Source organism: Apium graveolens, chromosome 5 (genome assembly GCF_009905375.1).
Source record: "Apium graveolens cultivar Ventura chromosome 5, ASM990537v1, whole genome shotgun sequence".
Taxonomy (NCBI): Eukaryota; Viridiplantae; Streptophyta; class Magnoliopsida; order Apiales; family Apiaceae; genus Apium; species Apium graveolens.
Genome location: NC_133651.1, coordinates 37354209 through 37362802, shown reverse-complemented (window position 1 = coordinate 37362802; position 8594 = coordinate 37354209). Strand labels below are relative to the sequence as shown.

Below are 8594 nucleotides of genomic sequence, written 5' to 3'. Positions count from 1 at the left end.
GATTTTAATGTCTTATTGTTGTAGAATTAAAATGACAGTGTAATGTTTTATTGGTAATGAAATGTGGTTGATCTTAATGTAATTGTTTCTTTGCACAACATAAGTAAAGAACATAAATTGTTAAATAAAAGCCATTTATTTAAATAATAATACAGATAATACATGGCTTAATCCAGAATTAATTAAAATGAGAGTATATGCATTTCAAGCCATCTTGTCTGCAAGCAAGAAGCCCTGGATGGATGGTGGTGGCACAACAATATACTGAAGGCCACCATGATCATTGGTTGCCTCATTGGCAAGAGCAATAACAGGGAGATTTGAAGAACTTGGGATGTGCACAATATCACAGAAATCCCACTTCTCAAACATGATTTGCTTGATCATCAACACCAAATCAAACATGTCATGGTCTTCATCAGGGTTGTGCACCTGGTCCACAGCTTCTTCACCTCCACACTCAACAATGACAGACATACTTCCCCTATCTCATTCCATCATCAAACCATACCAGATGGATCACAGCTCTACAGTCACTGGCACTACTAACCCAATCATACTTTTGCACCCTTTCATCCAGTTTCCATTTGAGTCTCTCATTATGCATGCCACAGAAGCCCTCATGTGAGACCTAAAAAAGTAACCCTTGACATTGACCTTGAAAGTTCCTAGAATAGGCTTGCTCCAAGTAGACATATTTAGATAAATAACTTAGATAAGCTGTATAGCTGATTGCAGAAAGTAGTGAAATTTATAGGAAGAAAAACTTAAATGAGTACAGTCCCAAGGTTTAGAGCAACCAATAGGGCTATCAACCACTTTCATTAAGACTTGATGCAGTCAAAAACTTGGTAAAATAACTGTCAATTCCCAATACAAGCAGTTGAAATTCAGTCAACAGAAGGACTACCTGTCATTGGCCTATAAACTAGCCTATTACATTAATACCAGTCTATGTTAATTATAAAAAGCATGTAACAAACTTAACAATTATGAAAATTGTTATAAAATTAACATAAATATCATCCATTTAATGGATGCGAATAATGCATAGGCTGCCAAAAATCAGTAACATATATAATTGCTTAAATCTTCCATGGAGGCTTGATGCTTGATTTTTCCTTTCTTGCCCTAACAGCTGCTTCCAATTTTTTCAAGTTAGTGGTGCAATTCACTGGAGTGCTGAACCTGTTTGGTTGTATTCTAAGAGGGGTGTTTGATATAATAAATGTAGGTTGAGAGTAGCTTGTGAAGATCCCACCATGATTTTCACTAACATTAATAACTCCCATCTTGGCCCTTTTCTTTAAATTTGCAGAATTTAGTTGTATTGGCCTCTCTTCCCTCCCTGCAACTACACCCTTAGACTGTTTCAAAATTGCAGGCTTCTTAATGGGTGTAGACTTGTAGCTTTTGACTTTGTAGTAGTAGTTGGAGTAGCACTACCATTGAACATATCTAGTTTCTGCAAATAAAATGTGATATACAAATTAACTTATACTTGCACATAATTAGCTATACAAATTAGTATAAAAATATCAAACAAGTAATTAAAATGGTAGTTAAAAAATAAGCACCTTTTTTGGACAGCTCCTTGCATTATGCTTTTCTTGTCCACAATAACTACATTTTACAGTGATATTCTTTCTCACAAGCTTTGTACCATTAGATTTATCTTGTTTAGGATCATTTCTACAGTCCCTTTTTTTCTTAGGTCTACCTGGAGCTATCTTTACTAGAGGAGGTAGAATATTTGGATTTCCAGTGACTTTATCCCGGTATTGCTCATAATTGATAGGTTCAAGTGTGTGTGTGTGTGTGTAGCATGACATAAACATGGCCTTAGTATATGTCTTATGAATGTGCTCTGAAATTTTCAAGTTCCTCCATTTTATACATGAACATGCATGGTAACATGGAAGTCCAGTTAGTTGGTATTTTCTGAATGCACAAGTGTGGTTTTCCATGTCTACCACCATTTCATGGCCACAATCTGTCACAGTTTCCAAATATGTGCCCTTGCCTGACCATTGCACCATACTCCCTCCAATGAAGCTCATTGATATAAGAAAACATTAAATAATATTAAAATATTATGACTATATTATTACATAAGTATAGAATAATCAGCACTTACTTGTTGACTTTCCTCATGGCACCAGCACAAATAGGGTCCAAAGAATAAGTTTTTAGCATCTTGTATCTCCTGGTCTGTATTCTAACCATAGCACTCTTATTCAGACCTTGTAAAAGACCAATGATGGGAATATCCTTATATTGTCTGATATTGTTGTTCAAAACCTCACGATGATTATTCACAAAAATATCTGATAGAGAAAATATTCGAAATGCAATTCTAGTCCATTGTGATTTAGGTTTTTCCATCAACCAGTTGTAGCACTTTTTTGAAAGTGGCATAATAAAGTTAATTAAATTATGTAGTTAGTTAGGACATAGATATGATGAAAAAAAACTGTTAACCTTTTTTAACTCATCCATATGTTTGGTGAACATGTACTCTGTTGTAGCCCTTGCTGCAAGCCATAAAAGCTTTCTCAAAATGATTCATTTATGATCTTTCATCATGTTCCTATAAAGGTGCCTAACATAAAATTTGTGTTCAGAGTTTGGCACCACTTCTGTCACTGCATTGATGAAACCCTGAAATGCAGATAAAGGTAAGTTATTGTTAGAAATTATCTGATGCAGTCAAGATATGCATCGAATTTGACGACTCTCAGGATATGCATCAGATCCTGACAACTCTCAGGATATGACTGGATAAGTCACAGCTACAGGAACCATTAACTTTAACTTTACTAGGCAACAATTATAATGTCAATTAAGATACTATGAAATGATAAGCTGGTTAAGTTACCTTTTGCCTATCAGAAATGAAGGTCCAGGATGCAGAATTGACCACACCAACATCAGTTACCAATAGATTTATGAACCAATTATAGTTGTCTGTATTTTATGCCTAAACAATAGCCCAAAAAACAGGGTACATGCCATCATTAGAGTCACGCCCAACTGCTGTCAATAATTGACCTCCATAAGATCCATTTAGATAGCAACAATCTAACCCAATTATAGGTCTGTGGCCTATTTTAAATCCTTTCTTGATTGGTCCTAAAACAACATATATACTTTTAAATCTTGTTTCCTCCAATCTATTCTTCTTCCAATACAACATCAATTGTGGATTCAGACATTACTTTTTTCACTTCATTCACATAATCCCACAATTTACCATATTGTTGAACATTATCACCCTTAATATTCCGCAATGTCAACCTCTTAGCCCTCCCTATCATATAGATGCTAACATTACAATGCCAATCATTAATAATCTTCTTCTAAAATACCGAGATTGTCCAAGTGGGATTCATCCCAAGGTCATCCTCATAATGCTTAGCTAACCCCCTATAGTAATTTGTTTTTGTTCAAAGGTAGGTGCACAAGTATGCTTCTTCAAATAAGTTTTCACCTGATATGCAGAAGTGCTCTGCATTTTAGTGGCATAGATTTTCCACTTACATCCACTTCCCAGACATACAAATCTAACTCTCACTCCAAAATTTCTCACCAACTTTATTGCTCTTCTGTACACAATGGCATACTTTCTCACTGCTGCCCTAAATGAAGTGGCACTAGTGAACAACAATCCTAACTCAAACTGTAGATCTCTCATATATGTTTCCTCATTAAAAATAGGATATTTCATTTCCTCTTCATCGGTGTTTTTTCCAGCCATTCTCTCCTCTTCACTACAAGCATACTCACTGAAGTCAGATACATCACCTAAGTCTTGTTCATCTTGATCCATGAAATCGGTTATTGTAGATACATCAAATGCACACAGACCATAATGCCTATCATTTTCATCATCACACTTGTCTTTTTTGAACTCATCATTTTTCAAAACTGTTACATTTTCATCCATTGAGTCCATGTTTGAGCTGTCACCATGAAAGCTATTTCTATCACTATGATCATCACTATGATCATCCACTGATTCATTTCCAAGGTTAGGGTCATTATTGGCCACATATTCAGGCTCTATAATATATTCATGGTCACTAAAGTCTTCATATATACCCTCAAGTTCAAATAATTGTTGCAATTCATCTTTCTCATATGCAATATGTCCAGGATCATTTCAATAAATTAGGTCGTCCAAATGCACCTGTGATGGTATGTATGCTTCACTAAGAGCATATACATGTATGATTCTACTGCAAGGCAGAACATCACACATTTGCAAGACATGAGCATCACTTGATAAAGAGTTCAAATTGCTCTCTAAATCACCATTTGGAACCTTGTAAAATACCTCACAGATAAATGTAGATTCACCACATTCAGTTAACATATTACCCATCTCTAAGAAGTTCATCTCATCCACATCACAGTTGTCATATCTTATTTGTCCACAAACATAATTTCTAGGATTTAGTTCAAAATGACCCTAGTGTACATTTTTATGGAAAATTTATCAGGAGAATCTGCATAAATATGAAAAGGTGGCAGAAACACATAGTAAGAAAACATATTTGATATGTTCTTCAAACCCTAATCTTCTTATGAACACAAAATCAATATTTTTTATAACACCTTTGCAAACATGTTTGTAACAATCTTATAAGGCAAAATTACATATAATGTGACATTTTACAAGTATAAAAGCTTTATCACATAATTAAGACTAGTCCATAATTGAACACATAAAAATTAAGAAACAAGATAAAGCAAGAAACTCATTACTGTAATCGGGTGCTTCCTTTGGGGAGTATACATCATTTTCAGCAAGCGGCCGCACAGACCATGTCATGGAAAAATTAGTAGAAGTAGAGAAATAAGCTTCAAAATTAAGACATAAGAAAGATTAGAAGGGAATAAAGAAGAGTAAAGTGGAAGATTGGCGCCGAATGAGCTCCTACCAATGCATATCTAATACAATAATGTTGTTTCTACTGCAATTACCACAACACCCTTCTCCATTTGCTTTATTTACTAACGGGACTAACGGCAAAGTTGACGGTCATACACATTCTGCAGAAGTTCATGAACTAGAGATACACATTCTGCAATTTTAAGGAATAGAGGTACACGATTTGCATTTTCAGGATAATACAGGTACACCGTACACTTTCTGCATTTTAGTCTTATCCAAATTTTGGCATGTACTATCAATTTAATATGAACCGTCAAATCTTTAAACAAATTGATCATAATTTTTGAATTAAAATAAAAGAATATTCTATAACTAACGATAAGTAGATATTCCAAATTAAATAAAATATCATACCCTTTTAATGATTTAAACCAAAATGAAGTTGGTATCCTAAACTGAATAAAATAATGCAAAATTCGTAAAAAAAAAAAATCTTCAAATGTTGGATAATATTTTTTGGACAAAATTTTTAAACCATCATTAAATTAAACATTACATCGTGACCTTTGCATCAACTGTAAAATCCTCAAAATATAATTAATAAAACTCAAGATATAGCCGAAATAAATCAAACAAAACTCGATAATTATTTTTATTAAAGTAATTAAACATTATAGATAGAATATGATTAGAGGTTCAACCAATCATAAATATAAAAGGATTACATTATTCTTTTTTTTTTGAAAAAAAGCACTTGCTTTCATTCAAATAGCATTAGAAAGAAGATTATAATGGATAAGTTCAGGAGCATTATGAAACCACTCCGTTGGACCTGACATAGAAAACGCAGCTCGTGCTAACAGATGAGCTATAAAATTCGCAGATCGATACTCAAACATTACTAACACTTCCACAAAGTGTTTCAATAACATGACATAATTATCTATAATAGTATGGAAATTAGAATTCCCACCACCCCCATAGATTGCGCCCACCACCAATTTTGAGTCTAGCTCAAAAATGCACTTAAAATTCCTCCACTGCTTGACCCAACTTAATGCCTCTTGTAAACTTAATGCTTCTGCCTCTCGCGCCTGCCTTGTACCCCGAAATCTGTTACATCTAACTCGTAAGAATACTCCATTCTCATATCGGATAACACATGCAATCCCCATCTCACCTGTTCTATTCTGACAAGCAACATCCATATTAATCTTAATCCATCCCTCAGGTGGCTTACACCAGCGTCGACACTGATGCTTTATTCCATTCACCCCCCTTGACCAACCTTCTCCTGACTGTTCTGCCATTCCTGCAATACACTTATGACCAGAGCTCAAAGCCCTAATACAGACATATGCTTCTTCTCCCATACCCACGTGTTTCTTCTTGTCCAAAGACCCCAACAAAACAAACCAATCTGGACGCATCTTTGTTTAGTACTCGCCATGAATTCCACTTGCAATACCTCCTTCACCCTGCTCCCGTCTTCCACATTTAGAAACTGAGAAATGCCTACTTCCATCCAGATGTCCCTAGCAAATTGACATTTAAACAACACATGACAAGCATCTTCCTCCTGCATATGACATAACAGGCACATAATACTCATGTCAACTTGTTTACGGACCAACTCTGCAGCTGTAGGAAGAACATTATGACATGCTCTCCACAAAAAAATTTAAATTTTTCCCGACAACTGCAAGCCCCGTATTTTTTTCCAGAATCCATTATCAGACCCAGTACTCTCACCCCTTAAACGTCTATAACAACTTTTTACTGTGAACTCTCCTTTACTGTCCAACAACCAGTACCACGAGTCTAGCTTGTGGCCACTAGACAATGGAACTTGTAAAATCAAATCTCTATCCCCTTCGTTACACAAGTCATTAACAATGTCCCTATCCCACAAACTGTGATCTTCAACCATTAACCCCTCCACCAAACTATTTTCAAGCTCCCTATTCATTGGACTTGTCAGTAGACCATTATTCTTGCAGGGCAACCATGGACACCCCCATATCCTAGTTTCCTTACCATTCCCAATCTTTCTACGACAGCCATTACGAACTGCTTCCTGGGATGCTAAAATACTACGCCACATATAAGACGGATTCACCCCCACTCCTGCACTTAAAAAATCTGTATGAGCATAGTATTTAGCTTTCATAATTGTCGTGACCAGTGGGTTAACATTATTGATTAACCTCCATGCTTGCTTGGCCAACATAGCCAAATTAAATTCTGAAAGCTTTCGAAAACCCAATCCGCCAAACTCTTTACACTCACACAGCCTCGCCCATGACATCCAATTAATCCCTTTATTCCCCCCCCACTCCTCCACCAATATGCATTAATACACTTCTCTATTTTATCACAGATTTCCCCAGGTATCCGTAACAAGCTCATCCAGAAGTTAGGGATAGATTGAGCTGCTGATTTCAATAAAACAATCTTCCCTGCTTTCAAAACATTCTGAGAACTCCATGCTTGTAATTTTTGAGCTACTCTGTCAACCAAAAAGCTGAAAGTTGAATGCTTATTTTTCCCCACCACCATAGGCATCCCTAAGTATTTCCCAGGAGTATTACTCTCCTGCACATCCAGAATATCTCGCACCAGCACTCGACTTTCCTGCTTTGTATTAGCCGAAAAAGTAATCATGGATTTATTAAAATTGATGATCTGGCCAGATACAGCAGCATACCTCTGTAAAACATTCTTCATTGCACCTACTTCACCTTCATTTGCTCGAAAAAACAGATAACAATTGTAACACCCCCAAATCCCGGGTCAGAGGATTTGGTCGTCACTATAAAACCTCAATCCAAATTAACCTGTTAAATCAATAAACAAATGCCAGCGGAAGATATTTATCATCTATGACCCCAAACTAATCCATATCTTTTCAGGTTACAGTTCTAGAAACAAGAGATCCAAACTCCACAAATAAAGTTTTCACTTTCATTTAAAACTCACTGGAGGTTAAATTTGAAAACAGGCAAGTATGAGCGAAAGAAATGCTCAGCAAGATCATTATAATAAATATAGGGTCGTTTTGAGATAAAACCGACATCTGCAATAGCGCAGAACATTTTAAAATCATAATTGCTGAAACAGAAAAATTTAGTCGAGGAATCCCAGAATTGATTCCTTAATTGTATTCAAACTATTTTGATATTTTTGAGCAAAATGCTTCAACAATACTTTGAATCTTGACGAGAATAAAAATCGTAAAACAGTGTTTACGAAAATATCGTAAACCACAATAACATGAAACAATGATTATGGATTGAATCATAAACTTTACTCAAAACCAAACTCTTGAAATTAATACTTATTTTGCTATCATATCAAATTAGATATCAATACAAACTTTGATGCTCACAATATTCCATATTAAAGTCTACATCAATCATCTATACTAATACCACCTTTGATATTTAACAACAATGTAAGTATTAGTATAAATCAGGATCTGAATCAAAACTGCATTTTACCATTATTCCAAAACAAAAACAGTTGATAAATCATTTATTCTTATAAATATCAAAAATGATATGATAGTTTAGATTGGGATCATCCTCCGACGGACGTACTATCACATGCTGATCAGCCCGTGTGATAGCACAAGGTCATGATTCGTAGAAACGTGACCCCAAAAACACGAGTACTCAAACAAAAGGAAATATACTTG

General features: G+C 35.3%; 1 long non-coding RNA gene across 2 annotated transcripts; it reads right to left on the bottom strand.

Annotated features, from left to right (window-relative positions):
- Nucleotides 1-873: 873 nt before the first annotated feature.
- LOC141661956 (uncharacterized) lies at nucleotides 874-3001 on the bottom strand. Of its 2 annotated transcripts, XR_012550178.1 has the most exons (4): nucleotides 2879-3001; nucleotides 2482-2661; nucleotides 1578-2243; nucleotides 874-1465 (listed from the first exon to the last, which is right to left on the bottom strand). It is a non-coding gene; the product is annotated as an uncharacterized LOC141661956 (long non-coding RNA). The 2 variants fall into 2 exon arrangements; XR_012550177.1 differs by having other exon boundaries at nucleotides 1578-2661.
- Between the last annotated feature and the right edge of the window lie 5593 nt (nucleotides 3002-8594).